This window comes from Carassius carassius, chromosome 18 (genome assembly GCF_963082965.1).
Source record: "Carassius carassius chromosome 18, fCarCar2.1, whole genome shotgun sequence".
Classification (NCBI taxonomy): domain Eukaryota; kingdom Metazoa; phylum Chordata; class Actinopteri; order Cypriniformes; family Cyprinidae; genus Carassius; species Carassius carassius.
In genome coordinates, this window is record NC_081772.1 from 29,371,611 (window position 1) to 29,394,311 (window position 22,701).

At 49.1% G+C, this 22,701-nt stretch overlaps 10 non-coding genes across 10 annotated transcripts; all 10 read left to right on the forward strand.

Annotated features, from left to right (window-relative positions):
- Positions 1–2,494: 2,494 nt before the first annotated feature.
- On the forward strand, positions 2,495–2,567 carry trnan-auu (transfer RNA asparagine (anticodon AUU)). The gene has a single exon. It is a non-coding gene; the product is annotated as a tRNA-Asn (tRNA).
- A 1,519-nt stretch (positions 2,568–4,086) lies between these two features.
- On the forward strand, positions 4,087–4,159 carry trnak-uuu (transfer RNA lysine (anticodon UUU)). The gene has a single exon. It is a non-coding gene; the product is annotated as a tRNA-Lys (tRNA).
- A 9,145-nt stretch (positions 4,160–13,304) lies between these two features.
- Positions 13,305–13,386, forward strand: trnas-uga (transfer RNA serine (anticodon UGA)). The gene has a single exon. It is a non-coding gene; the product is annotated as a tRNA-Ser (tRNA).
- Positions 13,387–13,541: 155 nt separating this feature from the next.
- On the forward strand, positions 13,542–13,613 carry trnah-gug (transfer RNA histidin (anticodon GUG)). The gene has a single exon. It is a non-coding gene; the product is annotated as a tRNA-His (tRNA).
- Positions 13,614–14,004: 391 nt separating this feature from the next.
- trnak-uuu (transfer RNA lysine (anticodon UUU)) lies at positions 14,005–14,077 on the forward strand. Its single transcript has one exon. It is a non-coding gene; the product is annotated as a tRNA-Lys (tRNA).
- Positions 14,078–14,897: 820 nt separating this feature from the next.
- On the forward strand, positions 14,898–14,980 carry trnac-aca (transfer RNA cysteine (anticodon ACA)). The gene has a single exon. It is a non-coding gene; the product is annotated as a tRNA-Cys (tRNA).
- Positions 14,981–16,901: 1,921 nt separating this feature from the next.
- On the forward strand, positions 16,902–16,983 carry trnas-uga (transfer RNA serine (anticodon UGA)). The gene has a single exon. It is a non-coding gene; the product is annotated as a tRNA-Ser (tRNA).
- Positions 16,984–17,138: 155 nt separating this feature from the next.
- On the forward strand, positions 17,139–17,210 carry trnah-gug (transfer RNA histidin (anticodon GUG)). Its single transcript has one exon. It is a non-coding gene; the product is annotated as a tRNA-His (tRNA).
- Positions 17,211–17,601: 391 nt separating this feature from the next.
- On the forward strand, positions 17,602–17,674 carry trnak-uuu (transfer RNA lysine (anticodon UUU)). The gene has a single exon. It is a non-coding gene; the product is annotated as a tRNA-Lys (tRNA).
- Positions 17,675–18,494: 820 nt separating this feature from the next.
- Positions 18,495–18,577, forward strand: trnac-aca (transfer RNA cysteine (anticodon ACA)). The gene has a single exon. It is a non-coding gene; the product is annotated as a tRNA-Cys (tRNA).
- Positions 18,578–22,701: the final 4,124 nt, after the last annotated feature.

A 22,701-nucleotide genomic window follows, 5' to 3' on the forward strand; every position in this document is an offset into this window, starting at 1 on the left:
CTCAAATCCTCAACCACATGACATCTTTTTGGGGTGAATAATGTCTTATTCCTCTCATCGCGAAGCAAACAGTAAAATAAAATCTTGAAGAACAGTCTCGCTGCTTTTTCTTCTGTTATGGGCGTATTCAAGCCGCGCGCTTCAGTTTGAATCTGAATAGCGCGTTCAGCGCGGGGGCGTGGTCACATTAGATATAATGAAGGGAGACATGAAAAACAGACATCGCGTTGTTTTCATATGGATTACTTTATCACAGAAAATCTGTTTTCGGCGGCACTTGTTTAGTTTAAAAGTAGACATGTCAAGCTTTCTATAGATATCTCTCTCATGTATTTTCGTTGAGTATTCACGGAGTTACAGTTCATTTTATTGACGTGTTTGTAAATAAAGATCAGCGCAGACAAAGGCTGCAGACAGCACACCTTGTTTGTTATCTTTATTTTATAAGTGCACAAAGTTTTGTTGTTATTATGTCTGTATCCAAAAAAAAGTAGACCCTTTACAGATTCGATTGATGTATTGCTCTTATCTGTACGATTAAAACTGAAAGTGTAATTTAAGTTCTTTTCGGGGTTATCAGGAGAAAATGACTCAAAACGCGTATCTGCGTTAATCAACTTCAAAGGGTTAATTCAAGTCCCTGTTTGGGCGAAGGTCAGTCTTCTTTTTGTAGGCCTCAGCTTGCTATCACTACGGGTCCATCTCTTCTGCTGACTCTGTATTAGAGCGATGTTCCTTCCTTCTCCCGGGGATCAGTGCATCTCCCTTGTTCGGCACACATGTTTCTGATGGTCAGCCCTTTAGGAAAGAGTGCTCACGGAGTGAGTAGAATAAGACAGACCTCCCATTTGTGCAGTGCTGTCGGTCCCCAGGGCTAGTACTGAAAAACCCCATTACATAGGATGAGACATGGCAGCCTGATTTCTCCTCAGTGGGACTGCTGTTTAACCCACTTGCAGGGCTAGCTTGCAATCTCCGCTTGCTGACTGAGCTGGGTTGGTTGCAAGTAGGTCAGGCAGCAGTGTTGGAAACAAAATGAGCAGAAATTGGTCTACTCCCGTAGTCGTGGCCGAGTGGTTAAGGCGATGGACTAGAAATCCATTGGGGTCTCCCCGCGAAGGTTCGAACTCTGCCAACTATGGGAGGGATTTGCAGTATTGCTTTAGCTTTCTGTGACTGTAATTGTGCCTTCTATGGTCCTTCGCTCTCTGTGCCATAACTGCTTCTAGCTTTCATCCTCGTGACACCTGCGTCTCTTCTGGGCAGCTTGTTGTAAAACTGCTGCTTTGTAAAAGGTGAGAAGCCAATGATTCACAAGAGCCCGGATAGCTCAGTCGGTAGAGCATCAGACTTTTAATCTGAGGGTCCAGGGTTCAAGTTCAGGTGAAGGTCAGTATGCTTTTGGCGGAGTCACCTTGCTATCACTATGGGGCCATCTCTTCTGCTGACTCTGTATTAGAGTGATGTTCCTTCCTTCTCCCGGGGATCAGTGCATCTCCCTTGTTCGGCACACATGATTCTGATGGTCAGCCCTTTAGGAAAGAGTGCTCACTGAGTGAGTAGAATAAGACAGACCTCCCATTTGTGCAGTGCTGTCGGTCCCTAGGGCCAGTACTGAAAAACCCCATTACATAGGATGAGACATGGCAGCCTGATTTCTCCTCAGTGGGACAGCTGTTTTACCCGCTTGCAGGGCTAGCTTGCAATCTCCGCTTGCTGACTGAGCTGGGTTGGTTGCAAGCAGGTCAGGCAGCAGTGTTGGGCACAAACTGAGCAGAAATTGGTCTACTCCCGTAGTTGTGGCCGAGTGGTTAAGGCGATGGACTAGAAATCCATTGGGGTCTCGCCGCGCAGGTTCGAATTCTGCAGACTACGCTGTTTGCTGAAGGCCATGAGGCAAAGCGTCCATGCATTTTTCACGGTCCTCGCACTTATTTGCGAAATGTCCAGTCCCTCTTCGATGGACAAACACGCCGCTGCTGCTTTTTGTATCCGGGCTCCAGGGGTTGTCTTTTATTGAGCCAGTGGCACGCCTTGATCGTATAGTGGTTAGTACTCTGCGTTGTGGCCGCAGCAACCCCGGCTCGTATCCGGGTCACGGCAATCCTTTGCTGTTGAGTATACGGGAAGGTTGAAAAAATGTTACCACCTCATCTTTCTGCGTGATTTTGTTTCTGAAGCTTGGCCTGTGCAGGGCGCCACCAGACAAGGGGGCTTGCTTTCTAACATTAGGCGTAGTCGTGGCCGAGAGGTTAAGGCGATGGACTTGAAATCCATTGGGGTCTCCCCGCGCAGGTTCGAACTCTACCGACTACGGGAGGGATTTGCAGTATTGCTTTAGCTTTCTGTGACGGTAATTGTGCCTTCTATGGTCCTTCGCTCTCTGTGCCATAACTGCTTCTAGCTTTCATCCTCGTGACACCTGCGTCTCTTCTGGGCAGCTTGTTGTAAAACTGCTGCTTTATAAAAGGTGAGAAGCCAGTGCTCCACAAGAGCCGGGATAGCCCAGTCGGTAGAGAATCAGACTATTAATCTGAGGGTCCAGGGTTCAAGTCCCCGTTCGGGCGAAAGTCTGTCTGCTTTTGGCGAAGTCACCTTGCTATCACTACGGTCCATCTCTTCTTCTGAATCTGTACTGGAGCGGTGTTCCTTCCTACTCCACGGTATCAGTGCACCTCCCTTGTTTGGCACACCTGATTCTGATGGTCAGCTCGTTAGGAAAGCGAGCTCACAGAGTGAGTAGAATAAGACAGACCTCCGAATTGTGCAGTGCTGTCGGTCCCCAGGCCCAGCACTGAAAAACCCCATTACATAGGATGAGACATAGCAGCCTGATTTCTCCTCAGTGGGACTGCTGTTTTACCCGCTTCCAGGGCTAGCTTACAATCTCGGCTTGCTAGGTTGCAAGTAGGTCAGGCAGCAATGTGACACACAACAGGGCAGAAGTTGGTCTGCTTAATTCAAGTCCCTGTTTGGGCGAAGGTCAGTCTTCTTTTTGTAGGCCTAAGCTTGCTATCACTACGGTCCATCTCTTCTGCTGACTCTGTACTAGAGCGATGTTCCTTTCTGCTCCCAGGGATCAGTGCATCTCCCTCTTTCGGCAAACCTGATTCTGATGGTCAGCCCTTTAGGAAAGAGTGATCACAGAGTGAGTAGAATAAGACAGACTTCCCAATTGTGCAGTGTTGTCGGTCCCCAGGGCCAGTACTGAAAAACCCCATTACATAGGATGAGACATGGCAGCCTGATTTCTCCTCAGTGGGACCGCTGTTTTACCCGCTTGCAGGGCTAGCTTGCAATCTCCGCTTGCTGACTGAGCTGGGTTGGTTGCAAGCAGGTCAGGCAGCAGGGTTGGGCACAAACTGAGCAGAAATTGGTCTACTCCCGTAGTTGTGGCCGAGTGGTTAAGGCGATGGACTAGAAATCCATTGGGGTCTCGCCGCGCAGGTTCAAATTCTGCAGACTACGCTGTTTGCTGAAAGCCATGAGGCAAAGCGTCCATGCATTTTTCACGGTCCTCGCACATATTTGCGAAATGTCCAGTCCCTCTTCGATGGACAAACACGCCGCTGCTGCTTCTTATATCCGGGCTCCAGGGATTTTCTTGTGTGAGCCAGTGGCACATCGTGATCGTATATTGGTTAATACTCTGCGTTGTGGCCGCAGCAACCCCGGTTCGAATCCGGGTCATGGCAACCCTTTGCCGTTGAGTATACGGGAAGGTTGAAAAATTTTTACCACCTCATCTTTCTGCGTGATTTTGTTTCTGAAACTTGGCCTGTGCAGGGCGCCATCAGACAAGGGGGCTTGCTTTCTAACATTAGGCGTAGTCGTGGCCGGGAGGTTAAGGCGATGGACTTGAAATCCATTGGGGTCTCCCTGCTCAGGTTCGAATTCTTCCCATTTCCGGAAGGATTTGCAGTATTGCTTTAGCTTTCTGTGACTGTAATTGTGCCTTCTATGGTCCTTCGCTCTCTGTGCCATAACTGCTTCTAGCTTTCATCCTCGTGACACCTGCGTCTCTTCTAGGCAGCTTGTTGTAAAACTGCTGCTTTATTAAAGGTGAGAAGCCAGTGCTTCACAAGAGCCCGGATAGCTCAGTTGGTAGAGCGTCAGACTTTTAATCTGAGGGTCCAGGCTTCAAGTCCCTGTTCGGGCGAAGGTCTGTCTGCTTTTGGCGGAGTCACCTTGCTATCACTACGGTCCATCTCTTCTTCTGAATCTGTACTGGAGCGGTGTTCCTTCCTGCTACAGGGTATCAGTGCACCTCCCTTGTTTGGCACACCTGATTCTGATGGTCAGCTCGTTAGGAAAGCGCGCTCACAGAGTGAGTAGAATAAGACAGACCTCAGAATTGTGCAGTGCTGTCGGTCCCCAGGCCCAGCACTGAAAAACCCCATTACATAGGATGAGAAATGGCAGCCTGATTTCTCCTCAGTGGGACTGCTGTTTTACCCGCTTCTAGGGCTAGCTTACAATCTCGGCTTGCTAGGTTGCAAGTAGGTCAGGCAGCAGTGTTACACACAACATGGCAGAAGGTGGTCTGCTTAATTCAAGTCCCTGTTTGGGCGTAGGTCAGTCTTCTTTTTGTAGGCCTCAGCTTGCTATCACTACGGTCCATCTCTTCTGCTGACTCTGTACTAGAGCGATGTTCCTTTCTGCTCCCGGGGATCAGTGCATCTCCCTCTTTCGGCAAACCTGATTCTGATGGTCAGCCCTTTAGGAAAGAGTGATCACAGAGTGAGTAGAATAAGACAGACTTCCCAATTGTGCAGTGTTGTCGGTCCCCAGGGACAGTACTGAAAAACCCCATTACATAGGATGAGACATGGCAGCCTGATTTCTCCTCAGTGGGACCGCTGTTTTACCCGCTTGCAGGGCTAGCTTGCAATCTCCGCTTGCTGACTGAGCTGGGTTGGTTGCACGTAGGTCAGGCAGCAGTGTTGGAAACAAACTGAGCAGAAATTGGTTGGCTTGTTCGGCACACCTGATTCTTATGGTCAGCCCTTTAGGAAAGAGTGTCCATAAAGTGTGTCCATTTTTTTTGGAGCGTCCATTCAGGTATAAGTTTGAGGGCTTGTGTATGTGGGTTAAGGGGAACTGCGCGCTGACCCCAAAAAATTTTTGCCGGACGCGGTGTCGATGTCTGCCGGACTGCGCTGGCCCACGGGAGACCCCTGACCGGCGCGGGAGGATCTGGTCCCCCAAGGGGCCTCGCGGAAGCTTACCCAAATTTGAGGCCCCTAAATGCCATACAGCACTTCTCCACAGGGTGGCGCACGGAGCAGTACACCTCAGGTTTAAAACAGTGGCATTTACCCGAATGGGGGATGGACGATTTTTTTGCCCACGAAACCAATTTTTGTCCATTTGACCTTTAAAGTTACAGAATGACCACAGAACCGGTGCGGACCCCCGTCGGACCCCCAACCCGGGTCCCACGAACCCATTATTTGTCCATTTGACCATTATATTCACACAATGACTGCGGATCATCTGCGGACCCCTTGCGGACCCCCACCCTGGGTCCCACGAACCTAGTATTTGTCCATTTGACCATTATATTTACACAATGACTGCGGATCATCTGCGGACCACTTGCGGACCCCCACCCTGGGTCCCACAAACCCACTATTTGTCCATTTGACCATTATATTCACACAATGACTGCGGATCATCCGTGGACCACTTGCGGACCCCCACCCTGGGTCCCAAGAACCCAATATTTGTCCATTTGACCATTATGTTCACACAATGACTGCGGATCATCTGCGGACCATTTGTGGAACCCCACCCTGGGTCCCACGAACCCACTATTTGTCCATTTGACCATTATGTTCACGGAATGACCACAGATCACATGCGGAACATTTGCGGACCCCACCCCTGGGTCCCACGGACCCAATATTTGTCCATTTGACCATTAGCGTTAGAAAGAGCCTCATTCGGACATTTTTTTCTGAGACATCCCTGGGGCCCAAAACTTGGAACGGTGGCTCCTGGGGCTTCCCCCAGTAAGCTTATGAAGGCCCGGGGCCCAAGAGCCCTTGCAATCAGTGTCCACGAACCCGCTATGCTGAACACATTAAAATAAATGGCAGGTGGGATTTTTTTAGAAAAGTCCCAGGGGCCCGAAATTCGGAACGGTGGCTCTTTGGGGCCCCTGGATCGTGCAGTCAAAAGCGCGGGGCCCTAGTGCGATGCACTTTTTTCCCTTTAGTCCTACGACTATGTGCTTCGGGGCCCTGGGTGAGGGGCCCCTGAGATGCCAGAATCTAAAATCTGGGGGCCCTACGGCCTATCGTCTCCGAACTGTGGACGTCCCACCTCCCATCAAAACGCGTAACGCTTTTGTGGACGTGGGGTCCCTTCTGTGACCGTTTGACCCCTAGAGAAGGTGGTAGGGCCACCAGACTTCAGTGCCCGGTCGAGGGGATCCCCTCGAGACACATATCCAAAATTCGGCCCGATCGGACCCTTCGGAGTCGTGTCCACGTCGTGTCCATGACCCTCTCGGGATCTCCCGAATTTCAGCCGCGGGGTCCAACGCATCGCGGAGATATTAGCAAAAAAATAGTACCATCCACCCCCCTCGCACCTACTCATCCATGCCGGCCAGGGTGCACCCTCCCCGGCTAGAGAAGGCAGCTCGAAGGGGGTGGAAGTCGGAAGAAAAAAATTTTTATGAGGCCTAGAGAAAACACTTGTACTGTACCCAGGGCACTCAGAGGAATCCATTTTTGTAAGTTTTATCCCATTATACTGTAGAAATATGCATATAAAAAATGTTGGATTTTGGTTAACCAAAATGTCACAGACTTTGCCAAGCTGTAACTCCGCAAAACGGGGCCAAACTGCACCAAAATCGGGTCAAGGTCAGAACAGGTGGCCCTCTATCCGATGACACCTGCCCCATGTCCCTATGACCCCGGGGGTCAAAGTTACGGCCCCCCAAAATGTGGGATTTGAACCGGGATAACTCAGGAACCGGACCACCCAGGAACTAGAGGGTGGTCGCATACGGTAGGCCCCTCGACCCTCTAGGGATCCCCTGAATTTCAGCCCCGGGGTCCACCGCTTCGCGGAGATATTTGCAAAAAAATAGTACCATCCACCCCCCTCGCACCTACTCATCCATGCCGGCCAGGGTGCACCCTCCCCGGCTAGAGAAGGCAGCTCAAGGGGGGTGGAAGTCGGAAGAAAATTTTTTTTATGAGGCCGAGAGGAAACAGTTGTACTGTACTCAGGGCACTCAGAGGAATCAATTTTTGTAAGTTTTAACCCATAATACTGTAGAATTTGCATAAAAATGAGCGTTGAATTTTGGCACACATGTGCACCACATGTGGTGCGTATCTCACTTTTAACTTTTTTTATTTCAAATGTGTGTTATTGTTAATGAAAAGACCTTTACTGTACTCAGGACACCCAGAGGAATCCATTCTTGTAAGTTTTATCCAATAATAATGTAAAATATGCATAAAAAATTATGTCCACCAGAGCACTACGGAGGTCCCGCTGAATAAATTGTAAATGGACATTTTTTTTAAAAAAACCTCCCATTTGCCATTTATTCAGCACGCCCTTCCTAATGGTTCCGTGGACGGATCAATTTTAGCGATTTCGTGGTTGAAGTCTCATCTGCTGTACTCTACAAGCTCCGAGGAACCCATTTTTGTAAGTTTTGTCCCATAATACTGTAGAATTATGCATAGAAAACCACATGTGGTGTATGTCCACCCGCAATTTATTTGAACCCCATTCAAATATATGGCAGGTGGGACTTTTTTAGAAAAGACCCAGGGGCCCGAAATTCGGATCGGTGGGTCCAGGGGCCGCCCCGATTGAGCTGCCGAAAGAGCGGGGCCCTAAGGCGAGGGGATAATTCGGAGCCTCCTGCACAAAATCTCTCCCTCAGCCCTCTCTGACTCTTACATGATCAGAGCCTTTTGAGAGATTTCAGGGTGCCGGATGGGAATTATTTTTTCAAGGTCCTACAGCTTCGTGCTTTGGGGACATGGGAGAGGGGCCTCTGAGATGCGAGAATCTCGAATCTCGGGGCCCTACGACCCATCGTCTCCGAAGGGCGGATGTCCCATCTCCAATGTAAACGCGTACCGGTTTTTGTGGACAAGCGCTCCCTTTTTTGACCCTTTGATCCCTAAATAAGGTCGTAGGGGTCACCAGACTTCTATGCCCGGTCGAGGTGGCCCCCATGAGACACATATCCAAAATTCGGCCCGATCGGACCCCGGCGAGCCGTGTCCACGAAACCGCTAGGCCGAACACATTCAAGTAAATGGCAGGAGGGATTTTTTAGAAACGTCCTAGGGGCCCGAAATTTGGATCGGTTGCTCCTGAGGGCCCCTAGAACGTGCTGTCAAAAGCGTGAGGACCTAGCGCGATGCCCTTTTTTTCCATGGGTCCTACGACTACGTGTTTCGGGGCCCTTGTTGAGGGGCCCCTGAGAAGCCAGAATCTCAAATCTGGGGGCCCTACAACCTATCGTCTCCGAACTGTGGACGTCCCACCTCCCATCAAAACGCGTACCGCTTTTGTGGACGTGGGGTCCCTTCTGTGACCGTTTGACCCCTAAAGAAGGTCGTAGGGCCACCAGACTTCTGTGCCCGGTCGAGGGGATGCCCTCGAGACACATATCCAAAATTCGGCCCGATCGGACCCTTGGGAGTCGTGTCCACGAATCCGCTAGGCCGAAAGCATGGGAATAAATGGCAGGTGGGATTTTTTTAGAAACGTCCCAGGGGTCCCAAATTTCACAGCGGGGTCCGTGGGGCCCCCCCAGTGACCTCACCGAGACCGCGGACCGATCGGAGCGACTTGCGTCGGCGACCCCGAAATGGTCAGAGGGGGCGCCGGTGAGTGCCCGCGGGGCGGGGACGCCCACCCCCCACCTCTGGGACCCTTTTGGGAACGTTCCGTAAAAATAGTGGAAAAGTGGACAAATAGTGGTTCCGTGGGACCGGGGGTCCGGGTCGGGGGTCCTCGCGGCTGGAGGGTCCGATCCGCGATGATAATGGTTAAATGGACAAATAATGGGTTCGTGGTCACGGGGGTCTGCACAGCGGACCCATATGGCAGGTGGACAAAACGCAGCTCGCTGGGATGCGAAGCCCACCCTAGAACAGCCCCGGCCATTCGTTTAATGGGAGAAAGGCCAAATAATAGGGTCCTGGGAGCGAATACCCCCAATGGCCAGCAGAACGATGGCAAAAGGACCTTTATAGGGAGCGTGGTCACGGGGGTCCGCTAAGCGGGCCCATATGGCGGGTGGACAAAACGCGGCCCGCTGGGATGCGAAGCCCACCCTAGAACTGCCCCGGCCATTCGTTTAATAGGAGAAAGGCCAAATAATAGGGTCCTGGGAGCGAATACCCCCAACGGCCAGAAGAACGATGGCAAAAGGACCTTTATAGGGTTCGTGGGAGGTGGGGGTGGTGGTGGGGGGGCTCTCCCGGTGGTCAACATCACCCCCTAGAGGTGTCAATACTTGGTTTACTGCGGATTCCCTACGGAAAAGGGGGGTAAGCCGACTCGTCCCGTTGGCCAGTTTTCTAAAGAAGAAAATGGATCCAAATTGACAGTACAATAACTTCGAACCATTATGCGGTATATGGCAATTTAAATGAATGGGGTTTTTTCCACGAACCCATTATGTGTACTACCTAACATTAGGCGTAGCCGTGGCCGAGAGGTTAAGGCGATGGACTTGAAATCCATTGGGGTCTCCCTGCGCAGGTTCGAACTCTGGGTTAATGGTAGAACAGGAAGGGAGAATAAAAGGAATAGGCATAGAGGGAGGAGAGAATAAAATATTTCAATACGCTGATGATACTACGCTATTGCTGCAAGATCTGTTGAGTGTAAGGGAAGCAATGAAAATAGTACAAACATTTTGCAGGGGATCAGGGGCTAAAGTGAACGAGGATAAAACAGTATACATGAGATTCGGGGGAAGTGAGGTTTTAACGGCGCACTTTAATTTTAAGGAAATGAATGAAATAAAGATTTTAGGTGTTTTAATGGGGAGGGATGAAACCAAAGCAGAAGGAATTATGTGGGAGGAGATGTTAGGAGGGATCGAGAGAAGGTTGAATTTTTGGAGATTAATGTCCTTAACTTTGGAGGGGAGGGTTTTAATTTTGAATGTTTTAATGGTTTCTAAGTTATGGCATATTTTATATGTGGCTTCAATGCCGTTGTGGACAGAAAAAAGGCTGAAAAAATGTTTTTTAGATTTTTTATGGGAAGGAAAGCCACCGAGAATTGCATATAACACTTTAATAGGAGCAGTGGGGAAGGGGGGGCTAGGGCTAATGGACGTGGAGCAAAGAAAGAACAGTTTAAGGGTGAAAATCATAAGCAAATATCTAGACGAAGAAAATAAAGCAGCATGGAAAAGAACAATGGGGCATTTTTTAAACAAGTGTAGTCATTTTAATCTGGGGGACAACATTTTATGGATGAAAACAACAAATTGGATGACGGAGGGGCTGCCAGAATTTTATAAAGAACTGATGAGAGCATGGGGAAAATTTTTAGATAATGTGCATTTTAAGCCACAAGGTAGAGAGAACATTTTAAATCAGCCTTTATTCTTAAACAACTGCATTTTAAATCAAGGGAAGCAGGTTTTTTTTAAGAAATGGTGGGATGTTGGAATCATGAAAGTCAGAGATGTTTTATATGAATTCAAAGAGGGGTTTTTACCAGTGCAATACATTGTGGATGTGATGGAGGAGGCAAAGGAGGATTATAGCAGACAAGAGATTACAAACAAATATGATTTAATTAAGAATGCTATACCTAAAGAATGGATAAAGAGAATTGAAAATATGGAAGAAGAAAATCAAGGAAAAGATGTGTATGCAAATATGGGGGGAAAATTGTGTGCTTTTAAAGAATGTACTGTGAAAATGTTTTATTGTTTTTTTAGAGATGTGGTTTTCAAGAAACCTGTTTTAAATGAATACTGGCTACGGATGTTCAATGATGTACCGGAAGAGAAAATATGGGGGAATATAAATGGGAAAATTGTACAGACTAAACTGGAGAATATGGAATATTTTATCAGGAACAAAGCAGTGTTTACAGATGTGATTTTAAGCAAAATTGGGATGGAGGAAAGTGCAATATGTAAAGTATGCCAAGATGCAGATGAAGGGTTTTTACACTTGTTTTTATATTGTGATAAGCTGAAAGATTTTAATGAGAGATGTAAAAGAATGATTTTAATTTTGAGAGGAGAGGGAAATGGAAACTTTGAGTGGGAAAAGGTGTTAATGTTGGGCATTAATGAGAAATATAAACATGAGAAGCTGATTAATTTACTTGTGATGCTGATGAAAAGTGCGATATGGGAAAGAAGAGTGGTGGTGAAAAAGGACAATGCTTTAATTGATGTATGGAATGTGTTTAGGAGAAAAGTTGAAAAATATGTTGGATGTCTGTTTTATTATTTTAAATTGGAGGAAACGATTGATGTTTTTTATAATATTTTTACTCAGGAGGTATTAATGGTCTTCAAAGAGCTGGGAATTGAATTTTCATTTTTAAAAGATTAAACTATTTAATGACTTCTTTCTTTAAATTGTAAGTAAGATGTCTGTCAATTCAAGATTTTAGGAATTTTTTATGTCAAAGAAAGAATCTTATGTACTTTTGTATGTGAATAATTGATATGTATGTTTGAATTGATTAATTTCTTCAATAAAAAAAAAAAAAAAAAAAAAAAAAAGGTTAAGGCGATTGACTTGAAATCCATTGGGGTCTCCCTGCGCAGGTTCGAACTCTGCCGACTACGGGAGGGATTTGCAGTATTGCTTTAGCTTTCTGTGACGGTAATTGTGCCTTCTATGGTCCTTCGCTCTCTGTGCCATAACTGCTTCTAGCTTTCATCCTTGTGACACCTGCATCTCTTATGGGCAGCTTGTTGTAAAACTGCTGCTTTATAAAAGGTGAGAAGCCAGTGCTCCACAAGAGCCTGGATAGCTCAGTCGGTAGAGAATCAGACTTTTAATTTGAGGGTCCAGGGTTCAAGTCCCTGTTAGGGTGAAGGTCTGTCTGCTTTTGGCGTAGTCACCTTGTTATCACTACGGTCCATCTCTTCTTCTGAATCTGTACTGGAGCGGTGTTCCTTCCTGCTCCAGGGTATCAGTGCACCTCCCTTGTTTGGCACACCTGATTCTGATGGTCAGCTCGTTAGGAAAGCGCGCTCACAGAGTGAGTAGAATAAGACAGACCTCCGAATTGTTCAGTGCTGTCGGTCCCCAGGCCCAGCACTGAAAAACCCCATTATATAGGATGAGACATGGCAGCCTGATTTCTCCTCAGTGGGACTGCTGTTTTACCCGCTTCCAGGGCTAGCTTACAATCTCGGCTTGCTAGGTTGCAAGTAGGTTAGGCAGCAATGTGACACACAACAGGGCAGAAAGTGGTCTGCTTAATTCAAGTCCCTGTTTGGGCGAAGGTCAGTCTACTTTTTGGAGGCCTCAGCTTGCTATCACTACGGGTCCATCTCTTCTGCTGACTCAGTATTAGAGCGATGTTCCTTCCTTCTCCAGGGGGTCAGTACATCTCCCTTGTTCGGCACACATGATTCTGATGGTCAGCCCTTTAGGAAAGAGTGCTCACGGAGTGAGTAGAATAAGACAGACCTCCCATTTGTGCAGTGCTGTCGGTTCCCAGGGCCAGTACTGAAAAACCCCATTACATAGGATGAGACATGGCAGCCTGATTTCTCCTCAGTGGGACTGCTGTTTTAGCCGCTTCCAGGGGTAGCTTACAATCTCGGCTTGCTAGGTTGCAAGTAGGTCAGGCAGCAGTGTTACACACAACATGGCAGAAGGTGGTCTGCTTAATTCAAGTCCGTGTTTGGGCGTAGGTCAGTCGTCTTTTTGTAGGCCTCAGCTTGCTATCACTACGGTCCATCTCTTCTGCTGACTCTGTACTAGAGCGATGTTCCTTTCTGCTCCCGGGGATCAGTGCATCTCCCTTGTTCGGCAAACCTGATTCTGATGGTCAGCCCTTTAGGAAAGAGTGCTCACAGAGTGAGTAGAATAAGACAGACTTCCCAATTGTGCAGTGCTGTCGGTCCCAAGGGCCAGTACTGAAAAACCTCATTACATAGGATGAGACATGGCAGCCTGATTTCTCCTCAGTGGGACTGTGTTTTACCCGCTTGCAGGGCTAGCTTGCAATCTCCGCTTGCTGACTGAGCTGGGTTGGTTGCAAGTAGGTCAGGCAACAGTGTTGGACACAAACTGAGCAGTAATTGGTCTACTCCCGTAGTCGTGGCTGAGTGGTTAAGGTGATAGACTTGAAATCCATTGGGGTCTCCCCGCGCAGGTTCGAATCCTGCTGACTACGCTGTTTGCTGAAGGCCATGAGGCAAAGCATCCATGCATTTTTCACGGTCCTCGCACTTATTTGCAAAATGTCCAGTCCCTCTTCGATGGACAAACACGCCACTGCTGCTTCTTCTATCCGGGCTCCAGGGGTTGTCTTGGGTGAGCCAGTGGCACGCTGTGATAGTATAGTGGTTAGTACTCTGCGTTGTGGCCGCAGCAACCCCGGTTCGAATCCGGGTCATGGCAACCCTCTGCTGTTGAGTATACGGGAAGGTTGAACATTTTTTACCACCTCATCGTTCTGCGTGATTTTGTTTCTGAAGCTTGGCCTGTGCAGGGCGCCATCAGACAAGGGGGCTTGCTTTCTAACATTAGGCGTAGTCGTGGCCCAGAGGTTAAGACGATGGACTTGAAATCCATTGGGGTCTCCCTGCGCAGGTTCGAACTCTTCCCATTTCCGGAAGGATTTGCAGTATTGCTTTAGCTTTCTGTGACGGTAATTGTGCCATCTATGGTCCTTCGCTCTCTGTGCCATAACTGCTTCTAGCTTTCATCCTCGTGACACCTGGGTCTCTTCTAGGCAGCTTGTTGTAAAACTGCTGCTTTAAAAAAGGTGAGAAGACAGTGCTCCACAAGAGCCCGGATAGCTCAGTTGGTAGAGCATCAGACTTTTAATCTGAGGGTCCAGGGTTCAAGTCCCTGTTCAGGCGAAGGTCTGTCTGCTTTTGGCGGAGTCACCTTGCTATCACTACGGTCCATCTCTTCTTCTGAATCTGTACTGGAGCGGTGTTCCTTCCTGCTCCAGGGTATCAGTGCACCTCCCTTGTTTGGCACACCTGATTCTGATGGTCAGTTCGTTAGGAAAGCGCGCTCACAGAGTGAGTAGAATAAGACAGACCTCCGAATTGTGCAGTGCTGTGGGTCCCCAGGCCCAGCACTGAAAAACCCCATTACATAGGATGAGACATGGCAGCCTGATTTCTCCTCAGTGGGACTGCTGTTTTACCCACTTCCAGGGCTAGCTTACAATCTCGGCTTGCTAGGTTGCAAGTAGGTCAGGCAGCAATGTGACACACAACAGGGCAGAAGGTGGTCTGCTTAATTCAAGTCCCTGTTTGGGCAAAGGTCAGTCTACTTTTTGGAGGCCTCAGCTTGCTATCACTACGGGTCCATCTCTTCTGCTGACTCTGTATTAGAGCGATGTTCCTTCCTTCTCCAGGGGGTCAGTTCATCTCCCTTGATCGGTACACATGATTCTGATGGTCAGCCCTTTAGGAAAGAGTGCTCACAGAGTGAGTAGAATAAGACAGACTTCCCAATTGTGCAGTGCTGTCGGTCCCCGGGGTCAGTACTGAAAAACCCCATTACATAGGATGAGACATGGCAGGCTGATTTCTCCTCAGTGGGACCGCTGTTTTACCCGCTTGCAGGGCTAGCTTGCAATCTCTGCTTGCTGACTGAGATGGTTTGGTTGCAAGTAGGTCAGGCAGCAGTGTTGAACACAAACTGAGCAGAAATTGGTCTACTGCCGTAGTCGTGGCCGAGTGGTTAAGGCGATGGATTACAAAATCCATTGGGGTCTCCCCGCGCAGATTCGAATCCTGCCGACTACACTGTTTGCTGAAGGCCATGAAGCAAGGCATCCATGCATTTTTCACGGTCCTCGCACTTATTTGCGAAATGTCCAGTCCCTCTTCGATGGACAAACACGCAGCTGCTGCTTCTTCTATCCGGGCTCCAGGGATTGTCTTGGGTGAGCCAGTGGCACGCTGTGATTGTATAGTGGTTAGTACTCTGCGTTGTGGCTGCAGCAACCCCTTTCGAATCCGGGTCGCGGCAACCCTTTGCCGTTGAGTATACGGGAAGGTTGTAAATTTTTTACCACCTCATCTTTTTGCGTGATTTTGTTTCTGAAGCTTGGCCTGTGCAGGGCGCCATCAGACAAGGGGGCTTGCTTTCTAACATTAGGCGTAGTCGTGGCCGAGAGGTTAAGGCGATGGACTTGAAATCCATTGGGGTCTCCCTGCGCAGGTTCGAACTCTTCCCATTTCCGGAAGGATTTGCAGTATTGCTTTAGCTTTCTGTGACTGTAATTGTGCCATCTATGGTCCTTCGCTCTCTGTGCCATAACTATTTCTAGCTTTCATCCTTGTGACACCTGCGTCTCTTCTGGGCAGCTTGTTGTAAAACTGCTGCTTTATAAAAGGTGAGAAGCCAGTGCTCCACAAGAGCCTGGATAGCTCAGTCGGTAGAGCATCAGACTTTTAATTTGAGGGTCCAGGGTTCAAGTCCCTGTTAGGGTGAAGGTCTGTCTGTTTTGGCGGAGTAACCTTGCTATCACTACGGTCCATCTCTTCTTCTGAATCTGTACTGGAGCGGTGTTCCTTCCTGGTCCAGGGTATCAGTGCACCTCCCTTGTTTGGCACACCTGAATCTGATGGTCAGCTCGTTAGGAAAGCGCGCTCACAGAGTGAGTAGAATAAGACAGACCTCCGAATTGTTCAGTGCTGTCGGTCCCCAGGCCCAGCACTGAAAAACCCCATTATATAGGATGAGACATGGCAGCCTGATTTCTCCTCAGTGGGACTGCTGTTTTACCCGCTTCCAGGGCTAGCTTACAATCTCGGCTTGCTAGGTTGCAAGTAGGTTAGGCAGCAATGTGACACACAACAGGGCAGAAAGTGGTCTGCTTAATTCAAGTCCCTGTTTGGGCGAAGGTCAGTCTACTTTTTGGAGGCCTCAGCTTGCTATCACTACGGGTCCATCTCTTCTGCTGACTCAGTATTAGAGCGATGTTCCTTCCTTCTCCAGGGGGTCAGTACATCTCCCTTGTTCGGCACACATGATTCTGATGGTCAGCCCTTTAGGAAAGAGTGCTCACGGAGTGAGTAGAATAAGACAGACCTCCCATTTGTGCAGTGCTGTCGGTTCCCAGGGCCAGTACTGAAAAACCCCATTACATAGGATGAGACATGGCAGCCTGATTTCTCCTCAGTGGGACTGCTGTTTTAGCCGCTTCCAGGGGTAGCTTACAATCTCGGCTTGCTAGGTTGCAAGTAGGTCAGGCAGCAGTGTTACACACAACATGGCAGAAGGTGGTCTGCTTAATTCAAGTCCGTGTTTGGGCGTAGGTCAGTCGTCTTTTTGTAGGCCTCAGCTTGCTATCACTACGGTCCATCTCTTCTGCTGACTCTGTACTAGAGCGATGTTCCTTTCTGCTCCCGGGGATCAGTGCATCTCCCTTGTTCGGCAAACCTGATTCTGATGGTCAGCCCTTTAGGAAAGAGTGCTCACAGAGTGAGTAGAATAAGACAGACTTCCCAATTGTGCAGTGCTGTCGGTCCCAAGGGCCAGTACTGAAAAACCTCATTACATAGGATGAGACATGGCAGCCTGATTTCTCCTCAGTGGGACTGTGTTTTACCCGCTTGCAGGGCTAGCTTGCAATCTCCGCTTGCTGACTGAGCTGGGTTGGTTGCAAGTAGGTCAGGCAACAGTGTTGGACACAAACTGAGCAGTAATTGGTCTACTCCCGTAGTCGTGGCTGAGTGGTTAAGGTGATAGACTTGAAATCCATTGGGGTCTCCCCGCGCAGGTTCGAATCCTGCTGACTACGCTGTTTGCTGAAGGCCATGAGGCAAAGCATCCATGCATTTTTCACGGTCCTCGCACTTATTTGCAAAATGTCCAGTCCCTCTTCGATGGACAAACACGCCACTGCTGCTTCTTCTATCCGGGCTCCAGGGGTTGTCTTGGGTGAGCCAGTGGCACGCTGTGATAGTATAGTGGTTAGTACTCTGCGTTGTGGCCGCAGCAACCCCGGTTCGAATCCGGGTCATGGCAACCCTCTGCTGTTGAGTATACGGGAAGGTTGAACATTTTTTACCACCTCATCGTTCTGCGTGATTTTGTTTCTGAAGCTTGGCCTGTGCAGGGCGCCATCAGACAAGGGGGCTTGCTTTCTAACATTAGGCGTAGTCGTGGCCCAGAGGTTAAGACGATGGACTTGAAATCCATTGGGGTCTCCCTGCGCAGGTTCGAACTCTTCCCATTTCCGGAAGGATTTGCAGTATTGCTTTAGCTTTCTGTGACGGTAATTGTGCCATCTATGGTCCTTCGCTCTCTGTGCCATAACTGCTTCTAGCTTTCATCCTCGTGACACCTGGGTCTCTTCTAGGCAGCTTGTTGTAAAACTGCTGCTTTAAAAAAGGTGAGAAGACAGTGCTCCACAAGAGCCCGGATAGCTCAGTTGGTAGAGCATCAGACTTTTAATCTGAGGGTCCAGGGTTCAAGTCCCTGTTCAGGCGAAGGTCTGTCTGCTTTTGGCGGAGTCACCTTGCTATCACTACGGTCCATCTCTTCTTCTGAATCTGTACTGGAGCGGTGTTCCTTCCTGCTCCAGGGTATCAGTGCACCTCCCTTGTTTGGCACACCTGATTCTGATGGTCAGTTCGTTAGGAAAGCGCGCTCACAGAGTGAGTAGAATAAGACAGACCTCCGAATTGTGCAGTGCTGTGGGTCCCCAGGCCCAGCACTGAAAAACCCCATTACATAGGATGAGACATGGCAGCCTGATTTCTCCTCAGTGGGACTGCTGTTTTACCCACTTCCAGGGCTAGCTTACAATCTCGGCTTGCTAGGTTGCAAGTAGGTCAGGCAGCAATGTGACACACAACAGGGCAGAAGGTGGTCTGCTTAATTCAAGTCCCTGTTTGGGCAAAGGTCAGTCTACTTTTTGGAGGCCTCAGCTTGCTATCACTACGGGTCCATCTCTTCTGCTGACTCTGTATTAGAGCGATGTTCCTTCCTTCTCCAGGGGGTCAGTTCATCTCCCTTGATCGGTACACATGATTCTGATGGTCAGCCCTTTAGGAAAGAGTGCTCACAGAGTGAGTAGAATAAGACAGACTTCCCAATTGTGCAGTGCTGTCGGTCCCCGGGGTCAGTACTGAAAAACCCCATTACATAGGATGAGACATGGCAGGCTGATTTCTCCTCAGTGGGACCGCTGTTTTACCCGCTTGCAGGGCTAGCTTGCAATCTCTGCTTGCTGACTGAGATGGTTTGGTTGCAAGTAGGTCAGGCAGCAGTGTTGAACACAAACTGAGCAGAAATTGGTCTACTGCCGTAGTCGTGGCCGAGTGGTTAAGGCGATGGATTACAAAATCCATTGGGGTCTCCCCGCGCAGATTCGAATCCTGCCGACTACACTGTTTGCTGAAGGCCATGAAGCAAGGCATCCATGCATTTTTCACGGTCCTCGCACTTATTTGCGAAATGTCCAGTCCCTCTTCGATGGACAAACACGCAGCTGCTGCTTCTTCTATCCGGGCTCCAGGGATTGTCTTGGGTGAGCCAGTGGCACGCTGTGATTGTATAGTGGTTAGTACTCTGCGTTGTGGCTGCAGCAACCCCTTTCGAATCCGGGTCGCGGCAACCCTTTGCCGTTGAGTATACGGGAAGGTTGTAAATTTTTTACCACCTCATCTTTTTGCGTGATTTTGTTTCTGAAGCTTGGCCTGTGCAGGGCGCCATCAGACAAGGGGGCTTGCTTTCTAACATTAGGCGTAGTCGTGGCCGAGAGGTTAAGGCGATGGACTTGAAATCCATTGGGGTCTCCCTGCGCAGGTTCGAACTCTTCCCATTTCCGGAAGGATTTGCAGTATTGCTTTAGCTTTCTGTGACTGTAATTGTGCCATCTATGGTCCTTCGCTCTCTGTGCCATAACTATTTCTAGCTTTCATCCTTGTGACACCTGCGTCTCTTCTGGGCAGCTTGTTGTAAAACTGCTGCTTTATAAAAGGTGAGAAGCCAGTGCTCCACAAGAGCCTGGATAGCTCAGTCGGTAGAGCATCAGACTTTTAATTTGAGGGTCCAGGGTTCAAGTCCCTGTTAGGGTGAAGGTCTGTCTGTTTTGGCGGAGTCACCTTGCTATCACTACGGTCCATCTCTTCTTCTGAATCTGTACTGGAGCGGTGTTCCTTCCTGGTCCAGGGTATCAGTGCACCTCCCTTGTTTGGCACACCTGAATCTGATGGTCAGCTCGTTAGGAAAGCGCGCTCACAGAGTGAGTAGAATAAGACAGACTTCCGAATTGTGCAGTGCTGTCGGTCCCCAGGCCCAGCACTGAAAAACCCCATTACATAGGATGAGACATGGCAGCCTGATTTCTCCTCAGTGGGACTGCTGTTTTACCCGCTTCCAGGGCTAGCTTACAATCTCGGCTTGCTAGGTTGCAAGTAGGTCAGGCAGCAATGTGACACACAACAGGGCAGAAGGTGGTCTGCTTAATTCAAGTCCCTGTTTGGGCGAAGGTCAGTCTACTTTTTGGAGGCCTCAGCTTGCTATCACTACGGGTCCATCTGTTCTGCTGACTCTGTATTAGAGCGATTTTCCTTCCTTCTCCCGGGGATCAGTGCATCTCCCTTGATCGGCACACATGATTCTGATGGTCAGCCCTTTAGGAAAGAGTGCTCACAGAGAGAGTAGAATAAGACAGACTTCCCAATTGTGCAGTGCTGTCGGTCCCCGGGGTCAGTACTGAAAAACCCCATTACATAGGATGAGACATGGCAGGCTGATTTCTCCTCAGTGGGACCGCTGTTTTACCCGCTTACAGGGCTAGCTTGCAATCTCTGCTTGCTGACTGAGCTGGTTTGGTTGCAAGTAGGTCAGGCAGCAGTGTTGGACACAAACTGAGCAGAAATTGGTCTACTGCCGTAGTCGTGGCCGAGTGGTTAAGGCGATGGATTAGAAATCCATTGGGGTCTCCCCGCTCAGATTTGAATCCTGCCGACTTCACTGTTTGCTGAAGGCCATGAGGCAAGGCATCCATGCATTTTTCACGGTCCTCGCACTTATTTGCGAAATGTCCAGTCCCTCTTCGATGGACAAACACGCCGCTGCTGCTTCTTCTATCCGGGCTCCAGGGATTGTCTTGGGTGAGCCAGTGGCACGCCGTGATCGTATAGTGGTTAGTACTCTGCGTTGTGGCTGCAGCAACCCCTTTCGAATCCGGGTCGCGGCAACCCTTTTGCCGTTGAGTATACGGGAAGGTTGTACATTTTTTACCACCTCATCTTTTTGCGTGATTTTGTTTCTGAAGCTTGGCCTGTGCAGGGCGCCATCAGACAAGGGGGCTTGCTTTCTAATATTAGGCGTAGTCGTGGCCGAGAGGTTAAGGCGATGGACTTGAAATCCATTGGGGTCTCCCTGCGCAGGTTAGCTTTCTGTGACTGTAATTGTGCCATCTATGGTCCTTCGCTCTCTGTGCCATAACTATTTCTAGCTTTCATCCTTGTGACACCTGCATCTCTTCTGGGCAGCTTGTTGTAAAACTGCTGCTTTATAAAAGGTGAGAAGCCAGTGCTCCACAAGAGCCTGGATAGCTCAGTCGGTAGAGCATCAGACTTTTAATTTGAGGGTCCAGGGTTCAAGTCCCTGTTAGGGTGAAGGTCTGTCTGCTTTTGGCGGAGTCACCTTGCTATCACTACGGTCCATCTCTTCTTCTGAATCTGTACTGGAGCGGTGTTCCTTCCTGCTCCAGGGTATCAGTGCACCTCCCTTGTTTGGCACACCTGAATCTGATGGTCAGCTCGTTAGGAAAGCGCGCTCACAGAGTGAGTAGAATAAGACAGACCTCCGAATTGTGCAGTGCTGTCGGTCCCCAGGCCCAGCACTGAAAAACCCCATTACATAGGATGAGACATGGCAGCCTGATTTCTCCTCAGTGGGACTGCTGTTTTACCCACTTCCAGGGCTAGCTTACAATCTCGGCTTGCTAGGTTGCAAGTAGGTCAGGCAGCAATGTGACACACAACAGGGCAGAAGGTGGTCTGCTTAATTCAAGTCCCTGTTTGGGCGAAGGTCAGTCTACTTTTTGGAGGCCTCAGCTTGCTATCACTACGGGTCCATCTGTTCTGCTGACTCTGTATTAGAGCGATTTTCCTTCCTTCTCCCGGGGATCAGTGCATCTCCCTTGATTGGCACACATGTTTCTGATGGTCAGCCCTTTAGGAAAGAGTGCTCACGGAGTGAGTAGAATAAGACAGACCTCCCATTTGTGCAGTGCTGTCGGTCCCCAAGGCCAGTACTGAAAAACCCCATTACATAGGATGAGACATGGCAGCCTGATTTCTCCTCAGTGGGACCGCTGTTTTAGCCGCTTCCAGGGCTAGCTTACAATCTCGGCTTGCTAGGTTGCAAGTAGGTCAGGCATCACTGTTACACACAACATGGCAGAAGGTGGTCTGCTTAATTCAAGTCCCTGTTTGGGCGTAGGTCAGTCTTCTTTTTGTAGGCCTCAGCTTGCTATCACTACGGTCCATCTCTTCTGCTGACTCTGTACTAGAGCGATGTTCCTTCCTTCTCCCGGGGATCAGTGCATCTCCCTTGTTCGGCACACATGTTTCTGATGGTCAGCCCTTTAGGAAAGAGTGCTCACGGAGTGAGTAGAATAAGACAGACCTCCCATTTGTGCAGTGCTGTCGGTCCCCAGGGCTAGTACTGAAAAACCCCATTACATAGGATGAGACATGGCAGCCTGATTTCTCCTCAGTGGGACTGCTGTTTAACCCACTTGCAGGGCTAGCTTGCAATCTCCGCTTGCTGACTGAGCTGGGTTGGTTGCAAGTAGGTCAGGCAGCAGTGTTGGAAACAAAATGAGCAGAAATTGGTCTACTCCCGTAGTCGTGGCCGAGTGGTTAAGGCGATGGACTAGAAATCCATTGGGGTCTCCCCGCGAAGGTTCGAACTCTGCCAACTACGGGAGGGATTTGCAGTATTGCTTTAGCTTTCTGTGACTGTAATTGTGCCTTCTATGGTCCTTCGCTCTCTGTGCCATAACTGCTTCTAGCTTTCATCCTCGTGACACCTGCGTCTCTTCTGGGCAGCTTGTTGTAAAACTGCTGCTTTATAAAAGGTGAGAAGCCAATGATTCACAAGAGCCCGGATAGCTCAGTGGGTAGAGCATCAGACTTTTAATCTGAGGGTCCAGGGTTCAAGTTCGGGTGAAGGTCAGTCTGCTTTTGGCGGAGTCACCTTGCTATCACTATGGGGCCATCTCTTCTGCTGACTCTGTATTAGAGTGATGTTCCTTCCTTCTCCCGGGGATCAGTGCATCTCCCTTGTTCGGCACACATGATTCTGATGGTCAGCTCGTTAGGACAGCGCGCTCACAGAGTGAGTAGAATAAGACAGACCTCCGAATTGTGCCGTGCTGTCGGTCCCCAGGCCCAGCACTGAAAAACCCCATTACATGGTGTAACCCAGCTGAAATGTCAAAACACATTTAAATAAATAGTTCATGCTGATTAAAAAAACATGTTAAAAGAAT